This window comes from Carcharodon carcharias, chromosome 22 (genome assembly GCF_017639515.1).
Source record: "Carcharodon carcharias isolate sCarCar2 chromosome 22, sCarCar2.pri, whole genome shotgun sequence".
NCBI lineage: Eukaryota > Metazoa > Chordata > Chondrichthyes > Lamniformes > Lamnidae > Carcharodon > Carcharodon carcharias.
In genome coordinates, this window is record NC_054488.1 from 53,162,917 (window position 1) to 53,175,508 (window position 12,592).

Consider the following 12,592-nt stretch of genomic DNA (forward strand, 5'->3'; position numbering starts at 1 on the left):
GTCGAACTATCTAATGATAACGTAGATTCCTGTGACATTTGGTGACTGATTTACTGATTTACATCATGTTGACTTGTGCACAAGAGCGTGCAGGGCAGTGAACAGTTCACAACTGTACATTAAGCATTATGAAGGGAACATGACATCATTACAACCCATCGACAGAAAAGATATAATGACTACTCTCAGGAAAACCATCTGTCTCTTTAAGGTTCACGTAGGCTGAGTCAACGTTCCTATAAAATTGATCCATTCAGTTTTCAACAACTGGAAGAATGTAATGTCCAGTGTCAAGGAGCTAATAGTAGTTTTGACTTTTCAGTTTTTAGAATGAAACAAATCCTATCATGGCAGTCCTAGGGATATTATTATATTATCTGATTCCAGTTCCAGTTTGGATGAGGGAACATTTGTTTGATGCTTGATTTCCTGTCTATTAAAATGCTCCTGCAGATAAGAAAAAGAGAACTTGCATAGTACATTGTACTAAATCATACGCCCAGGACGTCTCATTTCTCAGTCAATTAATTATGTTTGAAGTGCAGTTGCTGATGTAGCAAAAGCTACCATATTCTTTGAGCTTAAGATGAAAATCACACAACTGAGAGGCTAATAGGGTTTCACAGTTAGTGATTAATGCCTTTTGTAGAAACCCAAATGAGAAAAGTATTGTAAAAACTTAACAATATGTAAAGTGCACAGAAGGATGACTGCAGAAGTCTTGGCTATGTTGCGCTACGGAACCAAAAATCTCACTCAGGTGAATCAGGGCTAAATGTTAGGGACTAGAAATTACCAACTGTTTAAAACAAATAAAATTTGTTTTCTTATTTTAATTCAGGGAAACCACTTTATTTATCGTTAAATATGTTGGGAACCCTCAGAGTGTTTTAATTTCAGACTTGCATGATCTGCAGTATTTTGCTATTTAATTTTTTTTCTCATTATTTTAGACTGGAATAAAGGATAAAAATTATTGCAGGAATGTCCTTTTTCAGATTTGTAGCTAGTGTCTCTGATTGCCACAGCTCAGCAAGGATGCATGGGAAACGAGAGGGACTACTTTTTAACTTATGTGAACTTCAAGATATCCTTTTTGTCACTGATACCACTTTGTTTCCATAATGGTTTAGAGAATTGTAACGAAATAGCACCTGAAAAAGTTCTGATTAACTTTTCTAATTCCTGAACAATCACCAAATCTTCAGAAGATGTTAAATTACTGTGGGGAAGCGTGCTGGAAAAGCTTCTAGTAATCGAGGAGGAATGTAAAATATTTGAACACAGTTGGAAAAAGATGGAGAACTGAAAGACTTTAAGGAAAATTGTGCATCTGAAGAGTTTGAAGGATAGCTATGCCATGTTATATTCATTTTTAGATGATTTTTTTTCACTAAAGTCTTCTGCAGCCAGTAGAAGCTTATTCAGTGTAAATATCTGTTGAACAAATTCAAAGGAGAACCAAAAGAGGCTGGCGTGGAACTTAGAACGAAGAATTGCATTTGTGATACTGCTCTGGAAGTATTTGATGTAGAAATGGTGCCCGAAGAGGAAAAAAATATCTCTTATACATGACTTTTTCACTTGGAGAGGAACACATGGTGTGAAGACATCCTCTGTGTGCTACATGTGACAAGATGCATTTATAATTTCACATTAGTTAGTGCACAGAGAAAACATTTCTATGGATACGCTAAAATATTAAACGTTGATAAAAGAAATCTTTGTAATCAAGTTTTAAACAACATAAGTTATTCTCAGGTTAAAGAATATAGTATGGCATGTAGGGGAGACTAAGATTAGTGAGTGTTAACATCCCTGATCTTGTTACTTAACTAGGTCCTTTCAGTATACTGTCTCAGTAAAAGAAATATGTTTTCTGTTGCCATATAGCTGCAGCGGGGCGATGAGCGAGACCTCAGCATCACAGCTACCGAGTTTGGAACAGGGCTGGATGCTGGGCCCCGCCCACTGTGTGGCCACTAGGTCCCCACCAGCAGAGATCATCGGCCCTGGAGGACGACAGGTTGGGGAATTGGTCGGCCCTAGGAGCCTTCGCTGTACAAGAGGCGAAATCCTCGGCAGGCTGGGGGCGGAGCCTGAGCCCCCAGCTCAGACTGGGGTGGGGTGGGGTGGGGTGGGGTGTGTGGAGCCAGGAGCTTTGTGGCGAGAGGGCAGGTCAGCAGCAAGGAGCTAGAGGAGAAGTTCGAAGCTGGTGAATTGCAGCCTTGGGAGCTAAGGCCACGAATAGGGTAGACTGAAGCCTCTGACGGTGGCTAGAGAGCCAGGAAGTGGCAGAGGAGCAGACAAAAAGCAGCTGGAGACCTGGGTGGATTGCCTGGACAGCACCCCTGAGCTCGAGAGGCCATGAGAAGCGGGAGTTCCCCTTCCCGTCCGGGAGACAAGAGAACCGGGGGTCACATGATCACAGGAAATTAGCAGTCGAAGTGCCACCAACTGAACTTTGCTACCGAGCTGATTAGAGATCAGGAGTTAGGCTCTCAACATTTTCCTGGTGGATCTGAAGCATTGCTGTGAAAGTACATTGTAAATAGTTTCTCTGGGATAGGCTCTTCTGTTAATGTTTATAAAGACCTGATGCCAGTGGAATAAACAATCCCTGTTTTATAATCCTCTTGTAGTGTTCTTGAATCTCACGTTATATAGCTAATTGAGAAAGTATTGGTTTTCTGACCGACCATAATGTTCTGTTGGAAGCAAATCATTGACATCAGATTTGAAAGCAAATTTTGGAATTGGCATCTTCATGTTGCTTTGCACTGAGCTATCAAAAAATTCCCAGACACCCAACTAATCCATAACAGTAGCAATAGTCAGCTTTTGCAAGTTAGCCATTCATGTACTTGTGTACATGTGTACTCTGCATATGCCTAATGATGTCAAAATATAAAAGCAAGTGAAAGATCACATTGAATGCCTAGTGATAGATTAGAATGCAACCAATGGGATGGAAGAGGGGTCTGAACAATGGGCAAACTAGACAGTCAAACAGCCAGTGAGTAGGAGCAGCCCATGAGCCCAGGCATGAGCTATCATTCTTTCAGTCCATTTAATTAATGGGTCCAGTAATCGACTGATTAGTCAATGGGATGATAAGATAAGCAACTTCAATAAAAGACTAATATTTGTGACAGCTGGATTTCATTGTTCTAAAGTATATGTCTTGTGTATGGTTCAGTGCTTAAGGCTGAGAATGTGTTATACATTTAATCAAAGGTGAGATAACTGAGTGTGCTGGTAAAACCTGTTCGCACCCACGTTTGCAGGGTTGCAAATAGCCTTTTTGTGATGTTGATCAATGTGGAGCCTTTTTTAAGGTTCCTTTTCCCATTATCTCCCCTGTCCTCCTCTCCTGAAAGTGCTGGAACAAAAACAAAAACAGAATTACCTGGAAAAACTCAGCAGGTCTGGCAGCATGCTGGAAATCCAAAACAAAAACAAAAACAGAATTACCTGGAAAAACTCAGCAGGTCTGGCAGCATGCCAGACCTGCTGAGTTTTTCCAGGTAATTCTGTTTTTGTTTTTGTTTTGGATTTCCAGCATCCGCAGTTTTTTTGTTTTTATCTCTGTGTTTAATTGACTGCCACTGCTCTTCAAGAAATGCCTACCTCCTTGAAGAAGTTCTGTTCCTCTCTGCGACAAGATTTCCGTATCTCTCTATTGCCCTGCTCACCTTCCTTGCTTTCCATTTCCCTCCTGGTGTTTGACAAGGTGTTTACTAAAACCCGCTTTCACAGCCACATCTCCTTTCTCAGTGACTGTCTCCATCTCCGACTTACCCCACGTGGATTTCAACTGAAATTCCACCCCTCATGTTTCGAACCCACCCAGGATTACAGGTATCTCCGGGACATAAAACGTTTCTCGGACTGCTGTTCCTGTCACATTCTGAGATCCACACTCAGTGCCATGCACCGCCATATGAACACACTCGACCTCTCCCTCCAGCAGCACCGCCGTACCCTTTTTCAAAGCTGCGCGTGCCCCCAGTTTCATTTTATCCTTCGGCTCATCCGACGCCTCAACAAGAAACTTTTTCTCTTTCTCTCAAGTGCTAAGGAACGCAAGCTCCAACAACTCATCGACACCAACACCCATCTAGGACCCTCCACCCCGGCCTGTCCCTCCGTCCCCACCCCATCTTCCAATCCCAACCCCAGCCGTGTATTCACTATACCCCCTGACCTTCCCCTCTCCGATGCTGAACGTTCAGTGCTCAGCAAAGGACTTAGTTTCATACCCTTACGCCCTCACCTCAATGAATTTCGGGCTCGGCATGATGCTGAACTCTTCTTCCGCCGTCTTCGTCTCCGGGCTCACTTCTTTGGGCAGGAGTCTTCTCCCAGTTCAACGGATCCTTTTAGCCATCTCCAATATTCTCCCTCCACCTGGACCCCCCCTCTGGATTCTTACCTTCTCTTGATCTTTTCATTGAGAACTGTCGGCGCAACATTAGTCGTCTCAATTTCTCTGCTCCTCTCACCCATTCTAACCTGTCTCTCTCTGAACTTACTGCACTCCGTTCTCTCAGGTCCAACCCTGACATTGTCATCAAACCCGCTGACAAGGGTGGTGCTGTTGTTGTCTGGCACACTGACCTCTACCTCGCGGAGGCTGAGCGTCAACTCGCAGACACTTCCTCCTATCTCTCCCTGGACCATGACCCCACCACTGAACATCAAGCCATTGTTTCCAGGACTGTCACTGACCTCATCTCCTCTGGGGATCTCCCTCCCACAGCTTCCAACCTGATAGTCGCCCAATCTCGGATGGCCCGCTTCTATCTCCTACCCAAAATCCACAAACAGAACTGCCCCTGTAGACCGATCGTCTCAGCTTGCTCCTGCCCCACAGAACTCATTTCTCGTTATCTTGACTCCCTTCTCTCTCCCCTTGTCCAGTCCCTTCCCACCTACATCCGTGATTCCTCTGACACCTTACGTCACATCAACAATTTCCAGTTCCCTGGCCCCAACCGCTTCCTCTTCACCATGGACGTCCAATCCCTCTACACCTCCATCCCCCACCAGGATGGTCTGAGGGCCCTTAGCTTCTTCCTCGAACAGAGGCCCGAACAATCCCCATCCACCACTACTCTCCTCCGTCTGGCTGAACTTGTTCTCACACTGAACAATTTCTCCTTCAACTCCTCTCACTTCCTCCAAATAAAAGGTGTGGCTATGGGTACCCGCATGGGCCCCAGCTATGCCTGTCTCTTTATGGGGTCTGTGGAACATTCCTTGTTCCAGTCCTACTCCGGCCCCCTTCCACAACTCTTTCTCCGGTACATCGATGATTACTTCGGTGCCGCTTCATGCTCTCGTCGAGACTTGGAAAAATTTATTAATTTTGCTTCCAATCTCCACCCCTCCATCATTTTCACGTGGTCCATCTCTGACACTTCCCTTCCCTTCCTTGACCTCTCTGTCTCAATCTCTGGTGATAGACTGTCCACCAATATCCATTACAAACCCACCGACTCCCACAGCTATCTCGACTACAGCTCCTCACACCCCGCTTCCTGTAAGGACTCCATCCCATTCTCAGTTCCTTCGCCTCCGTCGCATCTGTTCCGATGATGCTACCTTCAAAAACAGTTCCTCTGACATGTCCTCCTTCTTCCTTAACCGAGGTTTTCCACCCACGGTCGTTGACAGGGCCCTCAACCATGTCCGGCCCATCTCCCGCGCATCCGCCCTCACGCTTTCTCCTCCCTCCCAGAAACATGATAGGGTCCCCCTTGTCCTCACTTATCACCCCACCAGCCTCCGCATTCAAAGGATCATCCTCCGCCATTTCCGCCAACTCCAGCATGATGCCACCACCAAACACATCTTCCCTTCACTCCCCCTGTCGGCATTCCGTAGGGATCGCTCCCTCCGGGACACCCTGGTCCACTCCTCCATCACCCCCTACTCCTCAACCCCCTCCTATGGCACCACCCCATGCCCACGCAAAAGATGCAATACCTGCCCCTTCACTTCCTCTCTCCTCACCGTCCAAGGACCCAAACACTCCTTTCAAGTGAAGCAGCATTTCACTTGCATTTCCCCCAACTTAGTCTACTGCATTCGTTGCTCCCAATGTGGTCTCCTCTACATTGGAGAAACCAAACGTAAACTGGGCGACTGCTTTGCAGAACACCTGCGGTCTGTCCGCAAGAATGACCCAAACCTCCCTGTCGCTTGCCATTTTAACACTCCACCCTGCTCTCTTGCCCATATGTCTGTCCTTGGCTTGCTGCATTATTCCAGTGAAGCCCAACGCAAACTGGAGGAACAACACCTCATCTTCTGACTAGGCACTTTACAGCCATCCGGACTGAATATTGAATTCTACAACATTAGGTCGTGAGCTCCCTCCCCCATCCCCACCCCCTTTCTGTTTCCCCCTTCCTTTTCTTTTTTTTCCAATAAATTATATAGATTTTCCTTTTCCCACCTATTTCCATTATAAAAAGAGAAAAAGAAAAAAAAAATATTTATTTATTTATTTTTTTACATCTTTTATGCTCTCCCCACCCCCACTAGAGCTATACCTTGAGTGCCCTACCATCCATTCTTAATTAGCACATTCGTTTAGATAATATCACCAACTTTAACACCTATGTGTTCTTTTGTATTATTGTTGTTGACATCTTTTGATGATCTGCTTCTATCACTGCTTGTTTGTCCCTACAACCACACGCCCACTCCACCTCTCTCCCTCTCTCCGCCCCCCACACACACACCTTAAACCAGCTTATATTTCAACTCTTTCTTGGAATCGAACTCAAGTTCTGTCGAAGGGTCATGAGGACTCGAAACGTCAACTCTTTTCTTCTCCGCCGATGCTGCCAGACCTGCTGAGTTTTTCCAGGTAATTCTGTTTTTGTTTTTGTGCTGGAACAAGCTGGAAAGTTTCCTCAAGAGGCAGCAGGGCCTGCTGCATCTCATCCAAGTGGCTGCCCTTCACACATGAGGCAAGAGAGTGAGTGTTGGGAGGTTATTAGATTGTGAAGGTGGGGTCCATCCCCACACAATTCATTAGAAAACAATCTAGAGCAGGAATGCTGATTGATGTTTTTTCCCCTCCCAAGCCTAGCACACTAAGGTCAACTGCAGCACTCCCACTCCCGTCTTGGCTAAATTCAATAAACTCAGACCAAGAATTAGAGCTGGGGGAGACGAGAAATTAAGATTGAGTGCGGCCATTTTTTTTGGAGAGCTACAAGTGCCCTTAAAGCTCCCAGATGGCGTCTGTGGCATGTAAGGCACATGGTGCTGGGCACCATATTAGCGAGGATCTTAGCAGGCACCCAGTGAATGCTTTCCAGAAATACGCAGAAGAGGAAGATCATGATGCTAATCAGTGTGCAATGCTGTAGCAGTACCATTTTAGAGCTCAACACTCCAGCTAACACCCTCTTGTAACATCGCGGTCTGAACGATGCATTCAGGAGCAGTAAGGGCCCTTTTATCAGTATCGTTCAACGGGATCAAGAGTTACATACAGATCCTTTTCTGGTTGCTTTCTTCTGGCTGCTGCTTTGATGGTACAAGCATTTGGTGCTATCAATAGTTGTTCAAGGTGACAAAAGGATTCAAGGAATCAAGTGGCAGGACCTGAAAGAGTTTTTTGCTGACTTCAAACTGGGATCAAGCTTGGGTAGATGTAACAAATCAAGGGGTGGAATCAAGGCAGGAGAACAAAATAGTGATATGGGAAATGAGGGTCAGAGAATGGCAGGAAGGAACAGAGAGAAAAAAAAAAACCTAAGAATACACCAATAGTCGACTGGATGTTACAAAGATAACAAGAAGATGAAAGTAAGGGGTCTGTACCTGAATGCGCGTAGCATTCATAACAAAGTGAATGAACTGATAGCGCACACTGAAGTAAATAAATATGATCTGGTAGCCATTATGGAGATGTGCCTGCTGGATGACAAGAATTGAGGGGAATATGACATTCAAAAAGAAGAGGAAGCTAGGTAAAGGTGGAGGGGTAGCGCTGTCAATCAAGGATAGCATCGGTGCAATAGTTAGAGATGACCTTGGTTCAGGAGATCAGGATGTAGAATTGGTTTAGGTGAAGATGAGGAATAGTAAAGGAAAGAAGTCACTAGTGGGAGTGGTCCACAGGCCCCCTAACAGCAACCACAATTTAGGGCAAAGTGTACAAGAAGAAATATTGGGTACTGTGATAAAGGGATAGCAATAATCATGGGTAATTTTAGTCTACATATTAACTGGAAAAATCAGTTTGGCAGTTGTAGCCTGAATGAGGAGCTCATTGAATGCTTTTGAGATAGTTTCTTAGAGCAGCATGTTCTGGAACCAACCAGAGAGCAGGTTATATTAGACTTGGCATTGTGTAACGTGACAGGATTAATTAATGACCTCAGAGTAAAGGCACCCCTAAGTAACAGTGACCACAATATGATTGAATTTTACATCCAGTTTGAAAGGGAGAAGAGTAGGTCTAAGACTAGTATTTTAAACATAAATAAGGGCAACCATGTGAGCATGAAAGCTGAGCTAGCTGAAGTGAAGTGGGGTACTAAGCTAGAGGGCAGATCAACAGAGAAGCAGTGGCAGATTAAGGGGACATTTCAGAATACACAGAATAAGTATACTCCTACTATAAAGAAAAATTCTAAGGCGTGGACCCACCATTCGTAGTTAAGTAAAGAAGTTAAGGAAAACATCATACTCAAGGAAAAAGCACATAACTGCACTAATGTGAGTGGCAGGTCAGATGATTGATCAGAATATAAAGAGAATGACTAAAAGGTTAATCAGGAGAATGAAATTAGAGTATGTGAGGAAGCTAGCTAGAAATGTAAAAACAGATAGCAAAAGTTTCTACAGGTATTTAAAAAAGAGAAAAGTAAGTAAAGTGAGTGTTGGTCCTCTAGACAGTAGCAATGGGGAGTTAATAGAAGATAATAAGGAAATAGCGGATGAAACAAAAATATTTTGCTTCTGTCTTCACTATAGAAGATACAAAAAAATTCCAGTAATAGCTGTATATCAGGAGGTGGAAAGGAGAGAGAAACTTGGTGAAATTACAATCACTAGGAAAATGGTACTGAGCAAACTGATGGAGCTGAGGGTGGACAAGTCTCCGGGTCCTGATGGGCTTCACCCTAGAGTCTTAAAAGAGGTGGCTATTGAGGTAGTAGATGTGTTGGTGTTAATTTTCCAATATTTGCTAGACACTGGAAAGGAGCAATTAACTATTCAAGGAGGGAGGGAGGTAGAAAACAGGAAACTATAGGCCAGTTAGCTTGATGTCTGTCATAGGGAAGTTGTTAGAATCAATCATTAAGGGTGTTATAGCTGGGCACTTAGAGATACTCAAGACAATCAGGAAGAGTCAGTATGGTTTTGTGAAAGGGAAATCATGTTTAACCAATTTATTGGAGATCTTTGAAGGAATAACATGCACAGTGGATAAAGGGAAACCTATAGATGTACTATACTTAGATTTCCACAAGGCATTTGATAAGATGCCACATCAAAGGTTATTGCAGAAAATTAAATATCATAGCATAGGGAGTAATGTATTAGCATGAATAGAGAATTGGTTGGCTAGCAGAAAACAGAGAGTATGCATAAATGTGTCTTTTTCTGACTGGCAGGATGTGACGAGTAGAGTCCTGCAGGGGCCTGTACTGGGGCCTCAACTTTTCTACACTTTATATCAATGACTTCAATGAGGTCAGTGAAGATATGATAGCTAATTTTGAAGATGACACAAAGATAGGTAGGAAAGTATGTTGTGAAGAGATCATAAGAAGGTTGCATATAGGTAGGTTGGGTGAGTGGGCAAAAATCTGGCAGATGGAGTATAATGTGGGAAAATGTAAAGTTGTTCACTTTGGCAGGAAGAATAAAAAAGCAGAGTTTTACTTAAATGAAGATGACTGCAGAATTCTGAGGTACAGAGAGATCTAGGTGTTCTAGTGCATGAGTCACAAAAAGTTACTATGCGGATACAGAAAATAATTAAGAAGGTTAATGGAATGCTATCCTTTATTATGAAAGGAATTGAGCATAAAAGTAAGGAGATTATTCTTCAGCTATACAAGGCATGGGTGAGAGCACATCTCGAATACTGTGTGCCATTTTGGTCTCCTTATTTAAGGAAGGATGTAAATGCATTAGAGGCGGTTCAGAGGAAGTTTACTAAATTAATACCTGGAATGAATGGGTTGTCTTATCAGGAAAGTATGGACAGACTAGGCATGTTTCCACTGGAGTTTAGAAGAGTGAGGGGTGACATGGTTGAAGTATATAAGATCCTGAATGGTCTCGAAAAGGTGGACGAGAAAAGGATGCTTCCTTTTGTGAGTGAGTGTAGAACTAAGGGGCACTGTTTTAAAATTAGGGGTCGCCCTTTTAGGACAGAGATAAGGAGAAATTTTTCTCTGAGGGTTGTGCTACTTTGGAACTCTCTGCATCGGAAGGCGGTGGAGGCAGAGTCACTGAATATTTTTAAGGTGGAGGTAGATGGATTTTTGTTAGGCAAGGGAATCAAAAATTATCGGGGGGGGGGGGAGGTGGGAATGTGGAATTCGAAACACAAACAGGTCAGCCATGGTCTTATTAAATGGTGGGGCAGGTTCAAGGGGCTGCAAAACCTACTCCTGCTCCTACTTTGTATATTCATATATTTGTATATTCAAGGCTTCTGCACAAAATCAGTTGCTCCCAGACATGGCTGCACTAGTAGCCATTCCCCTTTGACTACAGCATAACTGGGAGAATGAATAGAGTTGACACAGAGCAGGACAGAGGGAGGGAGAAGAGGAGGAAAAAGGCTCTCACCAGGAGGCAGTATTTGCACAGTGTGTTCGGGGGACAAATCTCCTACCTGAGCCTGGGTGTGAGGTGCCTGTTCTTCAGTAAGGATATCCTCGCTGAAATCTGCCACCTGTTGCAGCCACAACAGCAACTTCAGAACAGGGCAAGCATGGCTTTGCCAGTGACAGTGAAAGTGTTCATTGCCATGAACTCTTTTCCATTTGTTTCTTCAAGGTTGGTGCTGGAGATATTTGCAACATCTCACTGTTTCCACTCCCTCAGTGTCTAGCTGGTGTGTGACCATAGGCAGCGCATCACGAGGACCCTTGCCTGGTATCCTGTCTGATGATGCCTTCGTTCTGTGGCCGTCTGCTGTGCCACTTGCATTTGATTCACCAATATAAACCCAGGGGTGGCTACAAGGCAACAAGGACTATCTGCTGATAACATGGCTGATGACTCAGATGCACAGCCCATGCACACGTGGAGGTAGGATGTGAGACAGAGGATTCAGCTTCAGTGGCTTCAGCCCCACCACTGGCCTTGGCCTTAGCAATGGCTATCCCAATAATGGCCACCACCATCACCTCCATGGGGTTAGAAATTGCAGGCGCGCCTGTCTCCCTCTGGTTAGCTTCTGGTGCCATCGGTTCTGTACTACCTCATCCTGCAAAAGAGGGGGAAGTGTGTCCGTTCTGTCACGCAGTCTTTTTAGGTGATGTGGTTGTCATAGTTGAATAGCCAACAGTATGGCTGTGAGGCTCACAGCAGTGCCAAGCGTGTGAGGGTAAGTGAACGATGTTGGTGTCATATACTAACCAACGTTCCATCTCAATAGAAAAAGAAATATGGTTTCCTTTATCGTGTAACGAATTGAGAAAATATTTAAAGCATTGTTCTTTTGACTGACTACAATATTAGTCAGGGAATGTGCTGGAAATCTGAACTAAGAACAGAAAATGCCAGAAATTCTCAGCATGCCAGGCAGCTTCTGTGGAGAGAGAAAAATGGGTAGAATTTAGTGGGCCCTCGCTGGTGGGTTTGTCAGTGGTGGCCTGGGAGGCAGGGGGCCATAAAGTTCCCCGGGTGGCCTTCCCGAGGCCTACCCACCCAACCCCCCCACCCAAACCCCCAATCTGTCTGCAATTTTACATGGATGGACAAGGCCTTGGGCAGCCAACCCACCCTTGCTCCAATTGAAGTCCTTAAGTGGGCAATTAATGGCCACCAAAGGGCAGCTTCCTGCCCCGGTCTCAATTTTGAGGCTGACAGGATGGGTTCAAGCACATGGGGAAAGCCGGGCAGGTAAGCTAGCTCAGGCCTTGGGTGGGAGGAGTGGGGGAGCACCTCCTTTGCTTACATCATCCCCTGGGTCTGCATCCCCCCCCCCCCGCCCCCCTTCCACCGGCCAGGTGCTCCTTCCCTAACCACACTTCAAATCATGACCCCCCACCCACTTTCCCCCGCCCCCAGCGACTCCCCCCTCCTCCTCCTCCTCACTGCAAGACCCCAGACTTACCTGTGTCCTCCAGCACTTTGGCTCTGCAGACGACTTGCAGTCCCAACAGTGGCCACCGTTCCTCAGACTGAGCGCTCGGCCAATCAGATTGGCCAGCAGCTCTCTGAGGCGAGACGTCCTGCTGGATGAGGGAAGGGGGGGTGGGGTCTCTCCTCCAGCCAATTAACGCTCCTCAGAGTGTTAAAGGGTTGTGGGGCAGCCCTGATTGGTGGGAATGGATTCATCCGCAAAATCCTGCCCAACATTCCAGGTTGATGACTT